The sequence below is a fragment of the Triticum aestivum genome, chromosome 1A (assembly GCF_018294505.1).
Source record: "Triticum aestivum cultivar Chinese Spring chromosome 1A, IWGSC CS RefSeq v2.1, whole genome shotgun sequence".
Taxonomy (NCBI): domain Eukaryota; kingdom Viridiplantae; phylum Streptophyta; class Magnoliopsida; order Poales; family Poaceae; genus Triticum; species Triticum aestivum.
Window position 1 is genome coordinate 135,799,725 of NC_057794.1, and position 26,099 is coordinate 135,825,823.

Sequence of the window (26,099 nt, forward strand, 5' to 3'; positions counted from 1 at the left end):
CGCCGGGCTCACACCGAGCGCCGGGCTGCTCGCGCCACTCGCGTCGCCCAGACGGCGCCCGTCGGCGGCCCCCCACATCGTTCCCCATCACCCGCCGCCAACGCCGCCACCGGCCCGACAGGGAACGAGCAGAAGGCCTCGTCCCAGCATCCTTCGGTGCGGCGGGATGGCCGCACCGCCACCCCGTCGCTGACTCCAGCTGGCTCGTCGTCCCATGCCCATCGCGCACCCATGGATGCGCACGCCTCATCGCTCTTGGCGCGGGAGCTCCTGCACTATCGCCCCGTCGATGACCTCTACGAGGACTGGCTCGCCCGCATCACCGAGCTCGTCAGTGCCGCGGGGGGCTCCCCTTGCGATCCCTCTCGCTGCTTCGCCCTCATCCCGTGCAGGGGGCTAGGATTAGGAGGCGCCTCCGCCGCCTCCTCCCCAAGAAGGTGCCTTGGCTCCAAGGCGCGTAGCCCCAGGGCGGGACCCTCCACGTCCGGCGCCTGCACAGCAAGAAGGGAGCTGCCAAGAGATCCCATGACCCCGGGAAGGTGCTCACGCGCTCCGAGCGCCGGCATTCCATGATCGCGCCCCAGCGCCCCCATGACGAGACCCCGCGCTGCTCCTAGTGGTGGCGCGTGGTGACCCGCAAGAACAAGTCCAGCACCAGCAAAGGGCACCGGTGGCCACGGTGGGCTGCCTTGCCTTCACCCCTGAGCTGCACGGTGTCACGTGGCCAGGCAAGTTCAAACCTGACCTCCCTCCCCGCTATGATGGCACAACGGACCCCACGGAGTTCCTGCAGCTCTACGAGCTGGGCATCGTAGCGGCCAACGGAGACGAAAAGGTCATGGCGAATTGGTTCCCCATGGCGCTCAAGGACGGCGCCCGCACCTGGCTCCTGAACCTGGCTCCCAGCACGATCTCCTCCTGGAGCGAGATGCGCACCCGCTTTATCGCCAACTTCCAGGGCACTCGCGACCGGCCCCCGGCCGTGAGCGACCTGCGCCGCATCAAGCAACAGCCGGGAGAAACCCTGCAGAAGTACATCCAACGCTTCAACTACGCTCGCCTCAAGATCCCCAAGGTGACTGAAGAAGCTATCATCTCAGCCTGCTCCGACGGCGTGCGCGACGTCAAGATGAAGGAAGAGCTAGCAATCCATGAAGACCTGTGCACATCCCTGGAGCTGTTCAACTTGGCGAACAAGTGCGCCAGGGCTGAGGAAGGGCGTCTCTCCCTCCCCGAGCTCCTGGCAGCCGACCCGGAAGAAAAGAAGGCCAGCACCAAGACGATGGGGCTGGGGGCTTCCAAGAGCCATGTGCAATTGCTTGCATCTTGGGTGGCGCCCAGGCCCCAGCCTCACAGCGCATCTTCAAGCAGTTTGCTCGCGAGGTGAATGCAGTCCTTCCCAAGCTTGAGGCCACGCGCCCTCTCAGGTGGTCTTCGTGCACGATCACATTCAGCTCCGCGGACCAGCTCAAGTGCGCGGCAATGGCCGGAGTCCTCCTGATGCTTTGCTCCCCAGTCATCAGCAACGTGCAGGTCACCAGGACCCTCATCGATGGCGGAGAAGGACTCAACGTCCTGTCCGTCGAGACGTTCGACAATCTCCATGTGCCGTATGACCAGCTTCAGCCGACCAAGCCTTTATCAGGAGTCACCGATGGTTCCACAATTCCAATTGGGCAGGTTCGCCTTCCGGTCACCTTCGGACAACGCAACAATTACCGCACCGAGCTCATCGACTTCGACGTCGCTCACATCCGCCTGCCGTACAACGCCATCCTTGGGTACCCAGCCCTAGCCAAGTTTATGGCAATGACTCACCATGTTTACAATGTCCTCAAGATGCCAGGAAGCGGTGGAGTCATCACCGTACCCTGTGAAGAAAGGGACGTAGTGTGCTCACCTGAGCGTGCGTTCCAAGCCACAGCAATCGAAGAACCAGATCACGGGAGCGGGAGGCCTCCCAAGGCGACCCTCAAGAAGAAGAAGACCTCACCTGGCCCGAGCCACAAGGAGGAAGGCACCTCTGGAGTTATTGCGTCAGGATTCGTCCCCGATCAGGGAGCGCCACCCTCTCACGCATAGGAAGGCGCGCCCGGCGCCCTCCTCAAGCAGGGCTCGGGGGATCTCTCTTGGAGAGCCGCCAACCTTGCCAAGGTCGCGGGGGAGGCGCTCGGGCACAACTTGGAGGGGTGCTTTCAAGCACGCTTCCCCCAGGAAGGTACAAGTCAAAGGAGACCAAACCCGCAGAAGTTCATCGCAAGGAACACCCATGAGCTACAAGAGTCCAGAGACATGCGCGGCAGCCGCCGCTTACCTGTCATGGCCCAACATCCAGGTGAGGATGGAGGACTACGCGCCTGCATCGACGTACCAGGGCTCAACCGAGCTGCGACCCAGGAGCGCCTACGTTCGCATGCCCTTCGGCCTGCCGAGCGTGGTCGCCGCACATCAGCGCCTATTGAGGAGCATTCTGGAGGCTCAGGAGGTCAGGCATCACGCAGTCCTGGCGGAGGTGGCGATGGTCCCCGAACACCTACACGCGCCACCGAAGCCTCCCGAGGCCCCTGGGCCTGGGGGCTCATGAGGGCTGACGTCTTCACCGCGCATCGCTCACTTCCTCAGCATAACTTCATCTTCGACAGCACCAGGTGACATCTTTCAGAGTTCTACTTTCAGCTGGGAGCGCCCACAGGGCTGCACCATTCCTAGTCCGCATGGGTCCATCCCCGCGACATGTATCCATTTTGGTTATGCTCTTTACCTACCTTGTTGGGGGCGCCCCTCGGGCTGCATCATCCCCACGCCGCTCGGGCCCGACCCAACGGCAGTTGCATTTCTAGCATTTACCTTAGGGTGAAGTTGTTCTTTCACGCTTAATCTGATTCCCATGATTATCACCTACTGCTTGTTGTCATGCAAAGTGCTTGCACGTTAAAAGGGGGGTACCTGAGCATCGCGACTCATGGGCTCCTACTGGCTCTCCAGCCCTCACCCCCTGGCCTTGACCCACGACATCACGACCTGTCATACCAGCGGCGGCTGAGCTCGCTCGAGGGCCGGGACCTGAGGACGTAGAGCATTTGCATTCTAACAACCCTGCAGGAACACACCAATTGATAAAGGCCCAGAGCCAGGCGCAACCCGCCTCGAGGTAGGGCCTCGTGAGTCCCGCGCTGGCTCACGGGTGCCCAGATACACCTCTCCTAGCCCTACCGTGCCAGCCACATGTCAGCGCGGGGTTGTACATGCCCCGGGGGATCCTCCCGGAGGGGATACCCCTCCCACACACCAGTGGAAGCACCATGCTCCATGCTGGCTGACGACACTGCCGAGGAGCGGCTATGCCCGTACACATACGGAAGCGCTATGCTCCGCGCTGGTGATAAACAACTGAGGGCGGCCCACGGCCGTACCAACCTCAGGGAGCCCAGAGCTTAGTGTCCGGCACCATCGCAACGCCTCCCCTCGGGAGTGCTGCGCGAGGGGGCTGGACACGGGGGCTACGCCCGGGCCTCGCCCGAGCGCACGCCACCCAGCCAGGTCCCTTGGACCCGGTCGTCGCGCGCCACTCCCCGAGCGGAGCCAAGGTACGAAACCCATTTGAGCGTCAAGGGGGACTCTTGAGCATCGCGACTCAGGAGCCTAACTTGCCACATAGCCCCTCACTCCTTAGTCCCGTCCATGGTTTCCAGTCGGGGCTAACGCTGGGTGAGGTACGCGCGGGGCCGGGCCCTGCCGACGTAGAACAGTCAATCCACTTCTCGCTCCCCCCTTCCCTACTTGTTACTCGCGCGTCAAGGGGGACTCCTGAGCATCGCGACTCAGGAGCCTAACTTGCCACGTAGCCCCTCACTCCTTAGTCCCGTCCTTGGTTTCCGGTCGGGGCTAACGCTGGGTGAGGTACGCGCGGGGCCGGGCCCTGCCGACGTAGAGCGTAAGCAAGTAGGAGAGGAAAATGCAAATTCCAGGAAATTCAAAGCAAATATTACAAGCCATAAGATTGTTCCACAACGCCAAACACAAGTTTAAACGCCTCCACGAGGCATGGTGCTTGTGCAGGAACAAAAAAGAATGGAAGTCACGAAGGGATCACTCCCCAGTAACACCGTCACCGGTGGTGGAGTCATGCTGGACGACATCGCCTCCCAAGGTCGCAAGGCCGGCGGCACCGCGCCCGGGCAGGACGCTGGGGGAGCGGAACTTCCCCAGCATAACCTCGGCTCGGCCTCTCACGGCCTCAGCGGCGGCAGCGGCACAGTCACCGCTCACGGGCTCCAGCAGGCTGTCAAAGTCGACGTTGGGGTCGCGCAGGTAGACATGGTTGAGGACACGCGTCAGCACCGCAGAAGACAGGGCATGCGCCTCGGCCTCGACCGTGGGGCCAAGGCCGTCCGTGACATCCTCAAGTGCATCAACCAGGAAGGGGAGCAGCTTGGCGGGGCCGTCCTCCTCACCAGCCAACGGCTCCTCCTGGCCGCTGTCATACAACATCTTCAGTATGCCACGAGCCTTCTTCTCCAGCTTCGCGAAGGCCACCCGGTCCTCCGTCAGGACCTTCGCCTTGGCGTCCAGCTCGGTCCTCTCCGCCTTCAGCGACCGCTCCAGCGTCTCTAGTCGGCTGTGGCAGTCATCAAGCTTGGCGTCCCGGTCCTTGGCGGCGGCCTCCCTAGCCTTCATCTCCTTCTCCATCTCCCGGTGGCTGTGCACCTCCTTGGCGAGCTCATCGCGGAGGCCTTGCAGCTCGACCTCAAGCGTCTTGCAGCGGCCCTGGGCAGCTGCAGCGTTGCCCAAGGCAGCGTCACGAGTGGCCTTGGCTTGGTCAGCGGCCCGCTTCTCCTCATCGGAGGACGACACGGCCTGGCTCAGCACCGCTCGGACGAAAGCAGCAGAACGGGCCTAGCCAGAGGCCAACTCCAGACGCTCGGCCACCAAACGAGGGTCCGCCCTCAGGAGATGCTGCCGAAGTTGGCTCAGCTCATTGGCAACCTGGTCCAGGACAGCATCGGAGGGAGCAGAAGAGACAAGAACCTGTGGAGCAGGCGGAGAAGATGGCAGCATGACCACGGCTTGGCAGGAAGGGACCTCTGGAGCCTTGGCCGCCACAGCCGCAGTGTCGGGCATAGTCGACTCCAGGTCCAGCGGGGCCACGGGGGTTAACTCCTCGCCGGGGTGCCCCAGTTGGCCTTGTGAGGGCGGTTGGGTCAGAGAGGCACGAGCCTCGCCGTCCTCTCCCCCAACAGCCGAAGGCGTCGCCCCGGCAGACGTATTCGCCCCAAGCGGGGCCGCAGAAGGCTCCTTCAACCTCTTGGAAGCAGGTGCCGGCCTGGTAAAAGAGCGCAAACGTCAAGCTTCAGCGGCAGAAACCAAGCAGAGCATGAATCGGGCACTTACTGGACGTCGTCCGTGGACTCAAGCAACTTCGGCCAAACTTGAAGCCCGAGAGCCTACAGCGGGGGTCAGCCTTGGAGGGCCTGGAAGCAGAAGGCGCGTCAGGAGGGATGGAGCTAGCCTTGGACCCCCAGGGACCAGAGCAGACTCTGGGGGAACCAGGCTCGATCTGCCCTTCCTCGTGACCGAGGAAGAGCCCTCCCTTCCTCGCCTGGCGCTGGCCTCGTCGTCGTCCGACATGGAGCGGAGGGCCTGGGACCTGCACCGAGGGAAGGACTCCCCCCAATCCTCGCCAGTCTCCTCCGAGTTGGATGCTTCCTCCTCCGCCTCTTCTTCCCCACTGGAGCTGTGGGAGGACAAGTTCACCGTCGCCAGGACCGCCAGATCTTCGGGAGCTACCACGGGCACCAGCCCTGCACCGTTGAAGGTGGGCATGGCGTTCACCACCTGCTCCCAGTCGTCACAAAGGAACAGGGGGACGGGGGCACTCACCCAGCTCGCACGTCTCCCCCAACCAAGGAATGGAGGGCCGCGGGCAGATCTTCGTCGGTCAGGGCCTCGGAGCTCAGGCGCAGGGCGACGTCTGCTCCTCTGAGCCTCCACAGCGGGAGCAAGAGCTCCTGGAGCGGAGCCACCCGGTGCTCCAAGAACTCCCTCAGGAGCGTGGCCCCAGTTAGCTTCGCCGCCCCCAAGTTGCTTGGCCTCAGGTCTGCGTTCATCCTCCTCAACACCGCCTTCGCGCGAGGGTCGACGAGCTCCGCGCGGGACCATGTGTCAATGGACTTAGATTTCCCCGTGGGCAATACCAGACAAGGGTGGAGGCGCCCGACATCCATCATGGCCCACTTTCTCCGGTAGCCTTCGATCCTCTTCCCAGGCTTCGAGATGGCGTTGGAGCTGGAGTATGCAATGAAGCTCGCGCATGCGGAGACCTGAGCGCCAGAAACCCGGAGGGAGAAAAAGTGGCGTAGCAAGGCCACCGAGGTCTTCACACCAACATGAGCCTCACAATAGTAGGTGAAAATCGCCAGGAGAAGGACAGAGTTGGGGTGGAGATGCAGGGCCTGCAAGTTGTATTGGCGGAGAACAACATAGAAGAACTCAGAGAAAGGAGGCACCAGACCGGCGACAATGGCGCTCACGAAGAACGGGTAGAAGGTACTCCCCTTGCCCTCAGGCTGGTCAGAGCCGACCTTGAGCACAGTCGCCCCCTCGCTGCCTTGTGCCACCGTCATCAGGCGCGCGAGAGCAAGATTCTTCTCCGACAAATTCGGGGAATCTAGGGCCGGCGAGTACCAAGCATCAGCCGGGGACTTGCGAGTCGCCATGGCGTGCCGGATGCAAAGGATTGAGATGGATCTAGAGGATTTCGGGAGCAAGAGGGAGGAAAGCAAGAAAGGGGATCTAGGGCAAGACAACGAGAGCAGGTCAAGTAAGCCTGGCCCGGGCACCCCCTTTTGTCAGTCGTGCAGTTGCCGAGGCGTTGTGGGGAGTGCAGACGGCCACGTCCAATCAACTGCCATGCGGCGCCCAAGGCCACAGGCTGTTAGGGCTCGCGGCGCTTTGTGCTTGCCCCTTCGCTTCTCTGTCAGGCCAAGCCCGGGCGCGCCTTGGGCCCGGGGGCTACTGTCGGCGTTCTGGGAACGGGGGTCCCCAGACTTGCCTGCCTGCGGCCTGCGGCGTGGCTCAAGTGGGGGCCCAGCGCGGCCCATCTTCATCAATGCAAGCTCAAGACCCTCGTGAGGGGCCAAGCCTCACGGGGCGGACGACAGGAAGCTTCGTCGAGAGCGGCCTCATCAGGCAGGCTCGCGAGGAGGCGGAGAGATCAATGCGAGGGTACCTTGCGAGGATCCTATGACGCAAGCCGTGACGATCAAGGCCAAGCGGGCGCCGCCCTGCACAGGGTCCTTGTTTCCCCTTTGGTGCAAAGGGGGCAAGCACAGGCCAAGGTATCAGGCAAAGGTTAGCATTCCGGTGCAACGAGACCAAGACCAGCCGGACGGTAGGATGGAGGTCACCGTGGAGCCCAAGACGGCATCATCACCAGTGCTTTTGGCAGCCGAATACCACCTTTGGTCAGGATAACTTGTACTAGATGTTCCCCTTCAAAATGGCCAATTGTTGGCGCCCTTCCTGCTCAATTATTCGGGGAGAGGCCCAGGGCCTCTATAAATAGAGCAAGCCACCACAGAGTAGAGACATCTAGACACCCCGAGAACATCGAGAGATCTGGTAGAACCCTAGCAGAGAGAGAGAGAGAGAGAGAGAGAGAGGCGACGGAACTCACCCTAGCAGTTCATCGCACCAGCGCAAGAACACCTCTCGCGAGGTTGTTCTTCCCTTTTACTGTCCATCATTAGCCCCAGAGGCAATCCACCACACCACACACTGGAGTAGGGTATTACACCACAATGGTGGCCCGAACCAGTATAAACCTCGTGTCTCTTGTGTTGTTCATCATTTTCATCTTAGTCCGCACGAGAGGATCGGACGTAGATCGGTAGGGGAGAGATCTACGCGCGCACCCTGGTGTTCAAACCTCAAGGGTCTGCCGGAACCCGAAATCCGACAGCGGTGACTAGGTCCGAGGGACCTGGCAGGGTGACATACATTTGGGCGAGACCCGAGCACAGCCCCCATGCCCAGCCCCCTCACATGAATCTCCTGAGGGGAGGTCTTGCGATGAGGCCAGACACTGAGCTCGGAGGCTCCCTGAGGTTGATACAGCCATGGGGCCGCACTCAGTTGTTTATCACCAGCACGGAGCATAGCGCTTCCACACTTGCATGGGCATAATCGCTCCTCGGCCGTGTCCACTGCCAGCGCGGAGCATGGTGCTTCCACTGGTGCGTGGGTGAGGGCTCCCTCTGAGTGGAGCCCCCGAGGTGTGTACAGCCCCGCCCTGACACGTGGCTTGCATGGCAGGGCTAGACGAGGTATGTTTGGGCACTCGTGAGCCAGCGCGGGACTCACGAGGCCCTACCTCAAGGCGGGTTGCGCCTGGTCTTGGCTCTTGATGACTGTGGTGGTCCCGTGAGATGGTTAGGCAACCTGCGTCGAGCGAATCTCCTAAGGCTATCGCATGAGAAGGCCAAGCACCAATGACCCCAGGAGGTGACGTGAATGGGGCCGGCCCGGCAGACAGAGCTCAGCCCTTGGTTTTATCAATGCTGCAGGGACGGACCTGAGCATAGGCACCGTGCCTAGTCTTCTCATGCGAAGGATCCTGAAGAAAAACGATCGAAGCGGGGCCCCCTACCTAGCGCGCCAAATGTCGGATTTCGGGTTCCGGTAAACCCTTGAAGTTCGAACTCTGGGGTGCACAAGAAGATCTCCCCTCCCCCTAGCTCACGCTCTCACCACAATCTCAAATCTCAGTACGTCGAACTCGCAGAACAAAGGACACAGGGTTTATACTGGTTCGGGCCACCGATGTGGTGTAATACCCTACTCCAGTGTGGTGTGGTGGATTGCCTCGTCGGCTGACGATGAACAAGTACAAGGGATGAACAGCCTCTCAAGGAGAGGTGTTCTTGAGCTCGGTGAGCTTGTATGGTGCCCTTGGGGGAGTGGGTCCAGTTCTAGATCCAATGCCTCCCTACGGTGGTGGCTAGTCCTATTTATAGAGGCCCTGGTTCTCTTCCCAAATGTTGGCAGGAAGGGATCCAACAACGGCCAAATTTGAAGGGAGACAACTAGTACAAGTTATCCTAACAAAAGGTGGTCTTCGTCTGCCAAAGGCTCTGGTGGTGACACCGTCCTGGGCTCCATGGTGACCTCCGTCCTGCCGTCCCGCTAGTCTTGGCCTTGTTGCACCGATATGGAAACCTTTGCCTGATGCCTCGGGACTCCTCACCTGTGCTTGCCTCCTTAGCACCAAAGAGGAAACGAGTACACTGGGCGCTGTAGCCCGCCTGGCCTTGGTTGTCATGGCTTGCGTCACAAGGACCTCGCGAGGTGCCCCTCGCCTTGATCTCTCCGCCCCTCGCGAGCCAGCCTGGTGAGGCCGCCCTTGAAGAGGTCTTGTGTCGTCCGCCTCATGAGGCTTGGCCCCTCGCGAGGGACTTGAGTGTTTGCTACTGAAGATGGGTCATATAGGGCCGCTGGTGGAGCCACACCGTGGGCTGCAGGCAGGCAAGTCTGGGGACCCCCGTTCCCAGGACGCTGATAGTAGGGGACGCTCCTGCTCCACGAACTGCGACCAGAAGAGCTTCACCGACTTGTACCCCTCCTAGACCTGGAAGAATTGGGCGGCGTCCGCAGCACTCGTCAGCAGATCCGTATATGCATCTGGAGAACTCCACAGTCGATTAAGCAAGGCATACTTCCGGTCCCCAAGTTTAGCCTGTAAAAGAAAAGGCTTACCAGCCGCTATCTGACTGGCTTGACGGATTTCCTCGCGCGCTGCGCGGGATTCGGTCCGTGCCTCCGAAGCATCTTGACGGGCCTTGGCGAGTTCGATCCCCTTCGCCTTATTTTCTATTTCCAAGTACTCGCACTTGGCGGCGGTGTCCTTGAGTTTTTGATCCATCTTGGTCACCTGTTCCTCAAAACGACACCGAGCGGCCTGTTCAGCCGTCAAGTCCACAACCGCCTGATCGGTGGCTGCCTTGCTTACCCTTGCTTGCTCCTTGGCTTCAGCAAGCTCTCTCCTGAGGGTTTCCACTATGGCGGCACCATCGGTACAAGCACGCACATTGCAGCTCTTGAATTTCCACAGAAAACATGGACATAAAAAGGCATATAGTAAGATGTATCTTATACCTTGTGCCTGGTCAAGCCGCATGTTAACAAGGACTAGGTCCTCCTCGGCTCGCTCCAATTTTCGCTTGAGTTCGAAAACTTCTATAGATTTGGCGGTCGCCGGTAACAACGAAGCCTATTTTAATCCAAATAAAACAGTGTGTTACCACCTAATAATTGATTATTGATCCTCTGCTCGCTTTTCTTTCAAAAACCAAACAGAGTCTCAGGGGCTACTATCTGTGTACAGGCATGTAGTTCACAAAAATGATCAAAAACATTACATTGCGTACCTCGAAGCTTCCTAGCAGGCTAGAGAAGGCTTCATTCAGCCTGCTCTTGGCAGACTGAATCTTCTCATACACCGTGCCCATCAGGGTGCGGTGCTCGTCTATGACTAACGCACTTTGAAGTGCACCCACCATTGTATTCAGCGCCTCTGGATTATTAGAGCTCGCTGCTACCTCTTCGCCTGCAGGAGGTCATTCACTCGACCCTGGGGCCGTGTGGGTCTTCGGAGTAGTCTGCGGCTGGGGGACGGATTGACCGGGGCCCTCGTCGCCAGTCTTCATGAAGACCGTCCCCCCGGCCCTCTGGCAGCCGAGGTATTACCCTTTGGCATCGTTAAATCGCCCCCCTGCCCGCGTCTCTTCAAGGCTTAGGGAGGGCCTATGAGACGACACCTTGGCGCCATCCGCCCTAGGCGGCGGGGAGGCTAATGGATGCGACCCGCTGTCCATCATCTCCGATGGCAGATCCCCCGAGGACGAAGATAGGGGGGGAAGATCGCGGGCCGGACTAAAAGATAAAACTTAGAGTAACCATCACAGTTCATTAATTGAATAAGTGCGAAAAATCTTGGACCACTTACGAGTCGGCTTGGGGCTTAGTCCGGCGCCGGTGCTTCGGGACAACCTTGGTGTCTGACTTCGAGTCATCGGGGAGGGTAATTTTGTCCCTCTTGGACGCTCCAGCTTCCAGGTCTTCGGAGGCCGCCCTCTTTTTGCCCTTGCGGGGAGGATCTTCTTCTTCCTCCTCCTTGTCGTCGTAGTCATCACCCTCATGAGAGGACTGGGCATCAGCGTCTCCGGACACTGCGTCCAAAGTGCCCTCCTCTCTTTTCTTCTTCTTCTTGTCCTTCTTTGTCGACGCCTGGTATGGCGTCGGGACCAGCATCCTCATTAGAAGGGGATTGGCTGGGTCTTCAGGGAGCGGAGCCGGACACAGGATCTACTCCGCCTTCTTAAACTAGACCTGTTTGGGGATGGATTACTTAGCATCTCTCCCTCGGGTTAACAATGCCTATTGGTATTTGGAGTTTTTAGAATTTACCTTGGAGGCCGGATGGTTGCAGTCGAGGCCGGTGTCGTCCGAGGACCTTGGCCACGATTTCTGCTTCTTAAAAAGCAGCTTCCAGACCCCCTTATGCTGTGCCGTAGAACCCTTGTAGGGTCCGCGGCCCTTCTTGACCGAACTCCCACATCTTGAGGGTCCGCCTCTGGCAGGTAAGTGCTTGGCGGATCAACATCACTTGGATTACGTCTGCAAGGGTAATGTCCTTCGCTATCATGCTCTTGACGCGTTTCTGCAGCAGCAGTACCTCAGGGACCGACCCCCAGTTCGGACCCTTGTTGGTCCAGGATGTAAGCCTCAGCGGGGGTCCAGATCTAAAGGCTGGTGTGGCTGCCCACTTGGAGCCGCGAGGTTCTGTAATATAGAACCATTCCTGTTGCCATATTTTGACGGTGTCCACAAAGACTCCCTTTGGCCAATTGACTTTGGGGAGCTTGCTCACCATGGCGCCACCACAGTCCGCGTGTTTCCCATTGACCACCTTCGGTTTCACATTAAAAATCTTGAGCCATAAATTGAAGTGTGGAGGGACACGGAGGAAGGCTTCACACACGACGATAACGCCAAGATGTGAAGGAATGAATTTGGGGCCAGATTGTGAAAATCCAGCCTGTAGTAGAACATGAGACCCCTTACAAAGGGGTGAACGGCGACTCTGAGTCCATGGAGGAAGTGGGGGATAAACACCACCCTCTCACTGGGCTCCAGAGTGCGGATGACCTGCGCTGGAACGGGAAGCATGAGCTTGATTTTCGCGGTCAAATACCGCGCCTCCCGCAGCTCCTTGATGTTCTCCTCCGTAACGGAGGAGGACACTGGGACGCCCCGAGACCGATGCACCAGGTGTCTTCCAGTTATTCGCTGTTGTTGCCATGTCATTCGCTTGCATGTTGCATCTTGCCATGTCATCATGTGCATTGCATCATCATGTTTTCAAAAGTTGCATCCGTCCGAGTCCCCAGTTCCTTCCGTTGTCCGTTCTAAGCCAGACACACTTGCACGCGCCCGCGACACCTCCGAAATATTCTTTTATAAGTGGCTGGAAAATGTTCTCAGAATGGGATGAAAGTTGGCGTGCGGTCTTATTATAGTGTAGGTAGACCGCCTGTCAAATTTCATCGCATTCGGAATTCGTTTGATGCCCCAACGGATAACTATAGCGACAATATAGTCGGTCAAATCGTCGGACGTTTTCAATCTCCAGAAATTGCTGCCAGGACTCACTTCTTCCCCCTCTTCTTAGCCCAACCCCCTCTACACAGTCCATCTAGCCCACCTACCTACCCCTCCGCTCCGGACCATCCGATGGTGACCGAACGGCTCCAAAATAGAGCTAATCCCCCTAACCTAGCCCCTCGCATATAAATAGCCACCCCTTCCATTTCTGGAAAACCTAGCCCCACCTCGAAATCTGCGCTCCACCAGCCTCCTCCCACCACCTCGTTTTCCACGCCGGCCTAACCCACTGCCACCACTTGGTGCCGCCCCTGCGGGCGAGCCGCCACCTGAACCCCCATCGCCGCCGCCTAGGGCTAGTGGCAGCGCGCCACGTGCCCCTGCCAGCGCCTCCCTCCTCCCACCTCGCGTCGGCCCTGCCAGGCCCATTTAGGGCCTGCCGAGCCCATCCGAGCCCGAGGCACTCGCTTGCGCCGCCGTCTCCGATCTGGATCGCAGAGCCCTGAACGCCTCCTGTCCGACCGCGCCTCCTCGCGCCCACCTCGACCCCCACCGGACCCCGCCGTCGGCCGTCAATCCCGCCGGAGTCACCGCCGGTGACCACCACCACAACCAGGCCGACCCCGCCCTTCTATTGCTTTCTTCCCTTTCTCTCTCTCTAACTGTCACCGTCATCTGCCTAATGCAGCTTGCCGCCGTCAAGGATGCTCGCGCCGCCGCCCGGAGTGCCATGTGCCTCCCCATTCCCGGATCCGTCGCCGCCGCTGTCACCGTTGGCCGCCGACGCTGCCATGGCCTCGTCCCTCACGGGATCGAGGGCGATGAGCTTCACGCCTGCTCGCGTTGACTCCCGCATGGGCCGGCCTTCTCTCTGCTAGGCCCAGAGTCGCTTCCATCAGCCCGCCCAGCGGCCTGCCTCTTCCTCCATCGTACCGACCCATGTGGCCCATGGTTAGCGCCCAGTGCCCACCAGATTCAGCCCATTGGTGTTTTTTTTCAGTGCGGCGATTTTCGCATTTATCCAGAGAAAACCTGTTTTACACTTTAGTCCCTCTAGTTCATGCTTTTAATAACTATTAAACCATGCATCGGTTTAAAACAAATTATATATGTTAAATGCTTAGAATTTAATCTAGTTTCATTATCTGCGTCATTCATCCATGTTTAAAATGTTTAAAATGTTGTTTGATTAAATTTGCTCATATACCATGTTAAAATGTTTTATTTCATAACTATTTAACCGTAGCTCAGATTTAAACAAACCTTATATGTAAATGCGGTAGAAAAATTCATAGTTTAACATGCTGGCATTACTTTGCCTGTTTAACAAATCTTAAATATGGTTTAAGGAAGAACAGTACCAAATTCATAATATGCATATGGGGATTTTCTGAAATTGTTGCTTGTTGTTCCGGCCTCATTTAAACTTGCCTAGATAGGTAGTTTCATTACGCTTCACCCCTTGCCATGCTAACCAACATTTAATATTGTTGAGTACATAAACGGGAGAGAACTAAATAAGTCATGTGGTGTTTCCTCAATATGCAACTCGTTGCATATTGAGCTCCACTTAACTTGTAGTTTTTCTTGTGCACTTTGCCATGCCATGCCTCATTAAACCTGGCATGCATCATACTTGATTGTGCATCATGCCATGTTTATGTGATGGTTGTTTACTATGTTGCTTGCTTCTTTCTGGGTTGCTTCTCTCGTTAGCTTCGGTTTCATTCCGGAGTTGTGAGGATTCGTTCGACTACGTTGGGTCGTCTACTTCTTGGACTCGTTCTTCTTCCTTGCGGGATCTCAGGCAAGATGACCATACCCTCGAAATCACCTCTATCTTTGCTTGCTAGTTGTTCCCTCAACCGCTATGTCGCGCAACCTACCACTTGTTATATCATGCCTCCCATATTGCCATGTCAAGCCTCTAACCCACCTTCCCAGCAAACCATTGTTTGGCAGTGTTACCGCTTTTGCTGAGCCCTTCTTATAGCGTTGTTAGTTGCAGGTGAAGTTGAAGTTTGTTCCTTGTTGGAACATGGATATGTTGAGATATCACAATATCTCTTATTTTGATTAATGCAACTATATACTTGGTAAAGGGTGGAAGGCTCGGCCTTATGCCTGGCGTTCTGTTCCACTCTTGCCGCCCTAGTTTCCGTCATACCAGTGTTATGTTCCTTGATTTTGGGTTCCTTACACGGTTGGGTGTTATGGGAACCCCTTGATAGTTTGCTTTGAATAAAACTCCTCCAGGAAGGACCAACCTTGGTTTTACATTTGCATAACAACCTATAACTTTCTCTTGGGTTTTCGCGAGCCCGAGGGTCATCTTTATTTTAACCCCCCCCCCCCCGGGCCAGTGCTTTTCTAAGTGTTGGTCTGAACTAGGCGATGTCCGGAGCCCCCTGGGCAACCAAGATATATGCCAACCCGGCATCTTGTACATCCAGTGTGCCCTGAGAACGAGATATGTGCAGCTCCTATCGGGATTTGTCGGCACATTCGGGCGGTCTTGCTGGTCTTGTTTTACCGTTGTCGAAATGTCTTGTAACTAGGATTCGGAGATTGATCGGGTCTTTCTAGGAGAAGGAATATCCTTCGTTGACCGTGAGAGCTTGTGATGGGCTAAGTTGGGACACCCCTATAGGGTATAAACTTTCAAAAGCCGTGCCCGCGGTTATGTGGCAGATGGGAATTTGTTAATGTCCGGTTGTAGAGTACTTGCCACTTGACTTAATTAAAATGCATGAACTGCGTGTGCAGCCGTGATGGTCTCTTTTTGGCGGAGTCCGAGAAGTGAACACGGTCTTGTGTTATGCTTGAACATAAGTAGTTTCAGGATCACTTCTTGATCACTTCTAACTTCTCGACCGTTGCGTTGCTTCTCTTCTCACTCTTATTTGCATATGTTAGCCACCATATTTGCTTAGTGCTTGCTACAGCTCCACCTCATTACCCTATCCTACCCATAAGCTTAAATAGGCTTGATCTCGCGGGTGTGAGATTCCTGAGTCCTCGTGACTCACGGATACTTCCAAACAGTTACAGGTGCTGATGATACCAGTGCAGGAGACGCAAACGAGCTTAAGCGGGAGCTTGATGAAGATCATGATCGTTGTTTTGTGTCTTTTCCGGTTGATCAGTAGTGGAGCCCATTTGGGACGATCGGGGATCTAGCAGTTGGGGTTGACTTCCTTTAGTTTGGTTCTGTAGATGGACCTTTGAGTGTATTTGGATGATGTATGAATTATTTATGTATTGTGTGAAGTGGCGATTGTAAGCCAACTCTTTATCCCTTTCTTATTCAGTACATGGGATTGTGTGAAGATTACCCCACTTGTGACTAAACCACCATGCGGTTATGCCTCTAATAAGTCGTGCCTCGACACGTGGGAGATATAGTCGCATCGTGGGTGTTACAAGTTGGTAAACAGAGCCATCCCCGACTTAGGAGCCCCCTGCTTGATCGAATCGCTGACGTTGTTGAGTCTAGAACAAAATGTTTTGAGTCTTAGGATTATATATATCGGAGAGTAGGATTCTTTTTACTCCTCAGTCCCTTCATCGCTCTGGTGAGGCCTTCTGACGTAGAAGTTTTGACTTTTCTCTCCTCAAATTCCACAAATTTTTTTAGGATCACGCGGGTATCTTGGAATCGTTCCAGTATTCTTGTGACAAGAACATTATTCTTGGTGCCTCCTGACATTTAGGGGTTGTGGCAGTGTCCCGGGGAGTTGAGCTCCGAGGTGTTTTCGTCACAATTTTATCATTGCAGTTCTGGAATACCTAAGTTCGCCGACATCGAAAATCTCTTTTATGCAATTGTTGGTGAGATAACCTCAACACCACCCAGTACTGGGGCGGGAGTTCAGGAGTATTGCCATAACTCGTATAACGGATGCTTTTCGAAGGTTGAGGTACATGATTTCCGAAGGTTTATTGGTTATGTGTTGAAGGATGGATACAGCTGGATGTAGGGATTGTTAGTTTGGGTGAGATATTATGCTTCCCCTGTATCCCCAACACCTGATTGGATAACCAGAAAGTTTTGGGAGTTTATAGGTGGGAATTCAGGTAGCTCCTAGAATATCTTTCTGACAGATGCATGATATGAGATTAGGGTTCGACGTCTAGTGGTCCGCCTATCCACGGTTGGTTTAAAGTGGTCTCATTGTGTCTTAAAGAGTCCTTGGCTATGCTGACTCGGGGATGCTTCGTATGTCATGTGCACTGCCTTGTACATGATGGTGATGTACGATCGAGCCCGTGTGGGCCAACCATGAAAACTTCGGATGAAATCTCCATCATATGTTTGTTCCGGCTTATTCTGCAAGCCAATCCTTTGTTTTGTTTTGAGTTGTGGTATTCGAGTTGCTTCAAAGTCAAATGTGGATTCCATACCTTTCCTAAGCGGTGTTCTCATATTTCTATGTGAATACTAATCCTTCATGATAATCGAGGTTGTCATGTCAATCCTTTTCAACCGGCGTGCTTCTCCTCAAGTGGATCCGATCATTTCAACATTCGCAAGATCACCTCTCAGTTTTCCCAACGTTGTTCATTTCATCCGTCCCCAAGTTGCCTTTGTTTTCCCGCTCTCCCACCCCTTTTTTCTTCAAGGACTCACATTTCTTAATCAACTATCCTTTTCATTCATGTGAAGTCTCTTCATTATTTTCTTTCAATGTTTTTACCCGGTGGTTCTCATGAAGATGCTCTACAAGTTTATCATTCTTCATTCTTTTTGTTCTCTAGTGGATTCAATTCAAGCTTTGTTGATCATATTCCTTTCCTCGTTGTAAATGTTTTCTCATGCCGGTGCACTTCTTAATCATCCACCTCCTGCTATTCATGTTTATCTGGAGTGCTGAAGATATCCCAGAAGATTCAAGTTTCTATTTGTAATCCTTTCAAGATATTTCAAGGTCTTACCTTATTCAAGCCATTTAATTCAACTGGCGCAATCTATTTTTTAAATCATTTCAACGGTGCTTTTCTTCAGTGGGCCCTAACCCACATGTCCTTTCCTAGGATCTTACCTAACTCTTCTATTTTTTCCCCGGAGCTATTCCCAAATTCATTTCAAAGTTTGACGTAAGAATGAATTTTCATCAGTCAATTGCCTTCTCCAATATCGCTTTCAAATTCTTTTTATCTTTGGTTCAACCTTTCTAATTTTCATCCCGGAGTACCTCAACAATTCATGGTGGTGTTTCTCATCGTCATTCTCAACATTTGAAGACCGAAGAAGCGTTTTTCCTCCAAATCTTATCCGTTCTCATAGAGATGCGTAGTTCAAGCTTGCTGCCATCCTCTCATAATTGTTTTCAATTGTGAGAATTCTTTTCACCCATCCGGAGCAATTCAAGAGTGTTTTCAGTTTGATTCTCCGAAGGCCATCATTTCGGGTTTATTCATTCTCAGCTTTCAGCTCTCATTCTCCAAATCTTACCGGTGCATCATTCAAGTATTCTTTAATCAGTCTGTGATCTCTTTGTTCTCTTGCATCTTGTTTCTCTTAAGTATCTTCGTTCATTTTCCAATTATTCCTGGTGAATTGTGCTTTTGCCACTTTCATTTTCAATTCTTACGGTGGTTTTTTCAAGATTCTTCTTCCTTCGTTTTCATATTAATTCATTTGTTGTTTCCAAATCCTACCAGTGATTCGTTGAAGACCTTCCCAAGTTGGCACTATATCTATCTTAATCCTTTCTACGAGAATGAGTAGTATGCCAAATCCATTGTGGGTCATCAATTGAATTGATGAAGGATAAGCATAATGTAATTCTTGTTCGTGTTTCATCGAGTAAAATCAATTCCTTATTCCGGAGGTTCATCAAAATTCTTGGTTTCAATTGTTCATCTTTCTTGTCCAAGGTTCAAAGTTTTCACATTTTGTAGCCCCATCTAAATCATCACAAGGCTTCACCTTATGTTTTCAACTTCTCTTTCTTTCTATCATCCTTTTATTACCGGAGTTCTTCATGGAGGCTCTACATGGTGGTTCGTCAAGGATTCCTTTCATTCTTCGATTCTTCTTCAAGATATCTCTCGAAGTTAAGATCCTCCAAGCTATACTCTCAAATAAATATGGTGCTCAACACATGCTTTGTTTTGAGGAGTTCAAGCCTTCTTCATCTTGCATTCCAAAGTGCAATTTTCTCTATCTTATCTTTTGAGATGGTGTTATGTCACTCTTGACAATTTCCCCTCGTGTTTCATGATTCATAAGTTGTCCGGAATGAGATATTTTAAACCCATCATTTTCAATTCGTTCATGAGATCCTTTGTAATCCATAAATCTATTCGCTGGAGTATCTTGGTATAGATTTCACCTAAAGCCTTCCATTGGGAATGTTGCTATTTGTGGTTCTCATCAATGATCCAAGTTCTTCATTTATCCTCCCAGTGAAATAAGATTCTCATCTCCCTGTTGATGTCGATTCAATCTGTTGTTTCCGTTAGTGGCAGAATTTCACCTCATAGTTTTGAGAAGCTTTCCATAAGCCCACTACAAGCTTATTCGTTTCGTTGTTGGTTCTCCAACAACTCCGTTATAACCTTCTCGGAAGGGTGCTTTCCAAAATAAATTGTGGTAGAAGTTGGCATTTTCTTCTCCATTCTGTTATTGCAATGATATATCTTCTATTATTCCTTCCGGAGGCATTGCCATGTTTCCCTCTTCGACCCATCATCTTGTTTTGTCAAGATCATGTTCAATTCCTTCCATTTATAATCGGAGTGCTGCCCAAATTATATCATTCTTATTCCTTCTCTATCTTGTTTTAACCGGAGTGTTATCATAATTAATCTTTTTCGTTCCTTGTACATCTCGTTTCATCCGAAGTGCTTGCATGTACTTCTTGTCCATTGCAACCCTTTTTCTTATGTATTTCAACCTACATGGTTCTAGTAAGGTTCCTTGTTCCTCTTTTCTAACGGAGTGTTTTCAACTTTGTTTATCTTCGTTGTATTCTTTCTTTCAATTTGTTAAACCTCACAAGGTTCTTTGGTTTCACTCATTTGTCCGAGAAGCAACTTTGTTTTAGCTCTTCCTCTTCCATTTTCTCTCCGGTGCCATCCTAGATCTGGGGACGAGATCCTCTTGTAGTGGTGGAGTGTTGTAACGCCCCGAGACCGATGCGCCAGGTGTCTTCCAGTTATTCGCTATTCTTGCCATGTCATTCGCTTGCGTGTTGCATCTTGCGATGTCATCATGTGCATTGCATCATCATGTTTTCAAAACATGCATCCGTATGGGTTCCCCGTTCCTTCCGTTGTCCATTCTGAGCCCAGACACACTTGCACGCTCCCGCGGCACCTCCGAAATATTCTTTTATAAGTAGCCAGAAAATGTTCTCGGAATGGGATGAAAGTTGATGTGCGGTCTTATTATAGTGTAGGTAGACCGCCTGTCAAATTTCATCGCATTCGGAGTTCGTTTGATACCCCAATGGATAACTATAGCAACAATATAGTCGGTCAAATCGTCGGACGTTTTCGATCTCCAGAAATTGCAGTCGGGCCTCACTTCTTCCCCCTCCTCTCAGCCCAACCCCCTCTACACAGTCCATCGAGCCCACCTACCTATCCCTCCGCTCCGGACCGTCCAATGTTGATCAAACGGCTCCGAAACGGAGCTAATCCCCCTAACCTCGCCCGCTTGCAATAAATAGCCACCTCCCCCTTCCATTTCTAGAAAACGTAGCCCCTCCTCGAAATCCGTGCACCTCCAACCTCCTTCTTGTTTTCCACGCCATCCTAACCCGCCACCACCACTTGGCGATGCCCTTGTGGGCGAGCCGCCACCTGATCCCCCATCGCCGCCGCCTAGGGCCAGTGGCAGCGCGCCACGTGCCCCTGCCAGCGCCTCCCTCCTCCCACCTCGCGCCAGCCCTAACAGGCCCGTCTAGGGCCCGTCGAGCCCATCCGAGCCCGAGACCCTCGCTTGCGCCGCCGTCTCTGATCTGGATCGGGAGAGCCCCAAGCTCCTCCCGTCCGACCGTGCCTCCTCGCGCCCACCTCGGCCCTCCACCGGACCCCGCCGTCGGCCATCATCCCTGCCGGAGTCACCGCCGGCGAGCACCACCACCAGCAGGCCGACCCCGCCCCTCTCTTGCTTCCTTCCCTTTCTCCCGTTCTCTCTCTCTCTCTCTCTAATTGTCACCGTTGTCTGCCTAATGCACCTCGACGTCATCAAGGATGCTCGCGCCACCGCCCAGAGCGCCATGTGCCTCCCCATTCATGGATCCGTCGCCGCCGTTGTCACCGTTGGCCGCCGACGCCGCCATGGCCTCATCCCTCATGGGATCGAGGGCGACGAGCTTCACGCCCGCTCGCGTTTACTCCCACATGGGCCAGCCTTCTCTCCGCCAGGCCCAGAGCCGCCTCCATCGGCCCGCCAAGTGGCCTGCCTCCTCCTCCACTGTACCGGCCCATGTGGCATGTGGTGAGCGCCCAGTGCCCACCAGATTTGGCCCATTGGTGTTTTATTTCCAGTGCGACGATTTTCGCATTTATCCAGAGAAAACCTTTTTTACAGTTTAGTCCCTCTAGTTCATGCTTTTAATAACTATCAAACCATGCATCAGTTTAAAACAAATTATATATGTTAAATGCTTAGAATTTAATCTAGTTTCATTATCTGCATCATTCATCCATGTTTAAAATGTTAAAAATGTTGTTTGATTAAATTTGCTCATATGCCATGTTAATTTTTTTTATTTCATAACTATTTAACCGTACCTCGGAATTAAAAAAAACCATATATGTAAATGGGGTAGAAAAATGCATAGTTTAACATTGTGGCATTACTTTGCATGTTTAAAAACTCTAAAATATGGTTTAGGGCAGAACAGTACCAAATTCAAAATATGCATATGGGGATTTTCCGGAATTGTTGCTTGTTGTTCCGGCCTCATTTAAACTTGCCTAGATAGGTATTTTTATTATGCTTCACCCCTTGCCATGCTAACCAACATTTAATATTGTTGAGTACATAAACGGGAGAGAACTAAATAAGTCATGTGGTGTTTCATCAATATGCAACTCGTTGCATATTGAGCTCCACTTAACTTGTAGTTTTGCCTGTGCACTTTGCCATGCCATGCCTCTTTAAACCAGACATGCATCATACTTGATTGTGCATCATGCCATGTTTATGTGATGATTGTTTACTATGTGGCTTGGTTCTTTCCGGGTTGCTTCTCTCGTTAGCTTCGGTTTCGTTCTGGAGTTGTGAGGATTCGTTCGACTGCGTTGGGTCGTCCACTTCTTGGACTCGTTCTTCTTCCTTGCGGGATCTCAGGCAAGATGACCATACCCTCGAAATCACTTCTATCTTTTGCTTGATAGTTGTTCGCTCTACTGCTATGTCACGCTACCTACCACTTGTTATATCATGCCCCCCATATTGCCATGTCAAGCCTCTAACCCACCTTCCCAAAAAATTGTTGTTTGGCTATGTTATCGCTTTTTCTCAGCCCTTCTTGTAGTGTTGCTAGTTGTAGGTGAAGTTGAAGTTTGTTCCTTGTTCGAACATGGATATGTTGGGATATCACAATATCTCTTATTTTAATTAATGCAACTATATACTTGGTAAAGGGTGGAAGGATCGGCCTTATGCCTAGTGTTTTGTTCCACTCTTGCCGCCCTAGTTTCCGTCATACCGATGTTATGTTCCTTGATTTTGCGTTCCTTACAAGGTTGGGTGTTATGGGAACCCCTTGACAGTTCGCTTCGAATAAAACTCCTCCAGCAAGGCCCAACCTTGGTTTTACATTTGCCTAACAACCTATAACTTTCCCTTGGGTTTTTGCGAGCCCGAGGGTCATCTTTATTTTTAACCCCCCCGGGCCAGTGCTTCTCTAAGTGTTGGTCCGAACTAGGCGATGTCCAGTGCCCCCTGGGCAACCAGGATCTTTGCTAACCCGATGTCTTGCCCATCCGGTGTGCCCTAAGAACGAGATATGTGCAGCTCCTATCGGGATTTGTCAGCACATTCGAGCGGTCTTGCTGGTCTTGTTTTACCATTGTCGAAATGTCTTGTAACCGCGATTCCGAGACTGATCGGGTCTTTCCGGGAGAAGGACTATCCTTCGTTGACCGTGAGAGCTTGTGATGTGCTAAGTTGGGACACCCCTGCAGGGTATAGACTTTCAAAAGCCGTGCCCATGGTTATGTGGCAGATGGGAATTTGTTACTGTCCGGTTGTAGAGAACTTAACACTTGACTTAATTAAAATGCATCAACCGCGTGTGTAGCCATGATGGTCTCTTTTCGGCGGAGTCCGAGAAGTGAACATGGTCTTGTGTTATGCTTGAACGTAAGTAGTTTCAGGATCACTTCTTGATCACTTCTAGCTTCTCGACCGTTGCGTTGCTTCCCTTCTCGCTCTTATTTCGTATGTTAGCCACCATATTTGCTTAGTGCTTGATGCCGCTCCACCTCATTACCCTATCCTATCCATAAGCTTAAATAGTCTTGATCTCATGGGTGTGAGATTACTGAGTCCTCGTGACTCATGGATACTTCCAAACAGTCACAGGTGTCGATGATACCAATGCAGGTGACACAACCGAGCTCAAGCGGGAGCTCGATGAAGATCGTGATCGTTGTTTTGTGTCTTTTCCGGTTGATCAGTAGTGGAGCCCAGTTGGGACGATCGGGGATCTAGCATTTGGGGTTGTCTTCCTTTATTTTGGTTTCGTAGACGCACCTTTGAGTGTATTTGGATGATGTATGAATTATTTATGTATTGTGTGAAGTGGCGATTGTAAGCCAACTCTTTATCCCTTTCTTATTCAATACATGGGATTGTGTGAAGATTACCCCACTTGCGACTAAACCACCATGCGGTTATGCCTCTAAGTCGTGCCTCGACACATGGGAGATATAGTCGCATCGTGGGTGTTACAGACACCCACTTGCCTTGAGGGCAGGCCATGATCGGAGGAGTTATCAAGGAGAGAAAAGCTTGGAGTTTGGGCGCTGGAGCTCGGGGACGGAGAGGCAGAGAGAATGAGGTGTGGGGTGGAGCAGATGGGTTCTATCCACTTATATGGACTGCGAATATCAAGCGTCCCGCCCCCCTCGAGCCTTAAAATTCGGCTATTTCCAAGGGGTCATGCAAAACACACGGTGAGGTTAACAAAAACCCGTATTCATGAGAATCCCGTAATAAGGGGGGCACAATCTCTACTTTGACAAGACGTGTCGCCGGAGGCTGCATCTCGAAGCGCGAAACGGGAGGCCGAAAAATAGTTCAAAATAATAAAACGGACAGATGTAACGTCTCCTCCATAAAATCATCAAAAGACTGAACTTATCTATATTTTACCTTTATGTTTAAGTATTGTGACTATTGTACAGAGCCGGATATAGTGCTAGTGGTCAACTACTTTGAAGTGTTCGGAGGAGGAACCCGCCTTGCAATGCCGAAGACAATCTGCGCGCCGGACACATCGTCAATGAAGACTGGTTCAAGGGCTAATGAGGGAGTCTAGGATTATGGGGTCCTCGGGCGTCCGGGCTATGTGATATGGGCCGGACTAATGGGTTGTGGAGATACAAGACGGAAGGATTTCCCCGTGTCCGGATGGGACTCTCCTTTGCGTGGAAGGCAATCTTAGCATGTGGATATGAAGATTCTTTCTCTGTAAACCGACTCTGTACAACCCTAGCCCCCTCCAATGTCTATATAAACCGGAGGGTTTAGTCCATAGGGGCGATCATAATCATATATGCTAGACATCTAAGGTTTAGCCATTACGATCTCGTGGTAGATCAACTCTTGTAACCCCTATACTCATCAAAGTCAATCAAGCAAGAAGTAGGGTATTACCTCCATTAAGAGGGCCCAAACCTGGGTAAACATCGTGTCCCCTGCCTCCTGTTACCCTTGATCCTTAGACACAGTTCGGGACCCCCTACCCGAGATCTACAGGTTTTGGCACCGACAATGACTACAACCATTGTTTATTTTTGGTGTTTGCATCAAATTGCATGTTGAAAGTTTATTATGTAGTTCATAAACAAAAGTTTGTCCTTCTCAATTTAAGTTTTCAGTTGTACAACCAAGTTCCTTCTTCATACCATGTAAATTAAACTATATCGAGCAAGTGATCTTCTTTTGCACTACATGTATGCTTCTGTTCTTGATCCGTAATCCAGTGGTGTGGTGAACCTACCCACTACAGCACAATGTCATATTTTGTAATGTCTTAACTATGAACAATGTCATATCATTCTACTATTATTTAAACTGTCTCTTTATTTGCCAATCTGAAATTGGATAAATTGACAACACACTAACCATTGATACTTATGAGTTCTTGATCTGTAATCTACTGGTGTCGTGAAGCTGCCAACTTCTTCACAATGTCATTTCCTGCCATGTCTTAACTTGAACAATACCATATTGTGTTAATGCTATTTTAAACTGTGTCACTTTATTCGTCAGTAAGAAATGTGATGAATTGTCAGCACTGATACTTATATGTGCAAAACCTGTCATCTGTCTGCTTGTCTATCTTTCGGAGTGAGGAGGATATAAGTGTCAAACAAGCGCAGTCTCATCAGCTTGCTCAGTTGCTTGCGCTGCAGCTCCTGAGCAGGGCTAACCTTTCTTGAACTATATTGAAGTGTTGTCAGCTTTGTATATTATTTTGTCGGCGTGTTTATTTGCACTGGTGGCGATCTTTGATGCCCAGTGTATGTAATTTGCTGTCTGCTTGTGCTTTATTATCACAGTGGCAAAATTTGATGCCTAGTGGATGTAATATGCCATAATTTCTTTATTGGATAGTCTAGGTTTTTTCTTATTCATGATGCTGTAGTTATTTTACTGTATATATATCCTGTCTTCGTAGTAAACCGGCCAAACCGTAAAATTACGCTACATAATCGGGTCGTCATGCAAATCACTATGTATGATCCGCATCATGGGCCCAGTCATCTTGGTCTGTTAGCAGGCCTAAATGTAAAATAGTGCACTAGTAGATTCGGGCCTTTAATAGTCCAAGTAAACTGCCGGCCCTATTTTCGCAAGAAAACTCAATGGGCTTTTGGGAGGCTGAAAAGTAGGTTGGGCCTGAAACGTGTCGAATAGCTCACGGGCCGGCAGCAGGCCGAAATAGACCCCGGCCCATGATTGTGCCAATCACATCACGGGCCTGTTAACATGCCAAAATTGTCTCGGTCCTTTTTTGGCCCAACCATATTATCGGCTGTGAGCAGGCTGGATGCAAACCGGGCCGTAGTTAGGCCCAACTATATGACAGGCTTTTAACAGGCCGAAATAAATATAGGGACGAAATGTTAAATGGGCCTTTAACAGGCCGAGGCTAATATCAGGCCGAATTACTAAATGTGCCTTTAGCAAGTGGGCCCTAAAGCATAGCGTCCAGTTGACGGGCCGAATCTGATATGGGCCATAA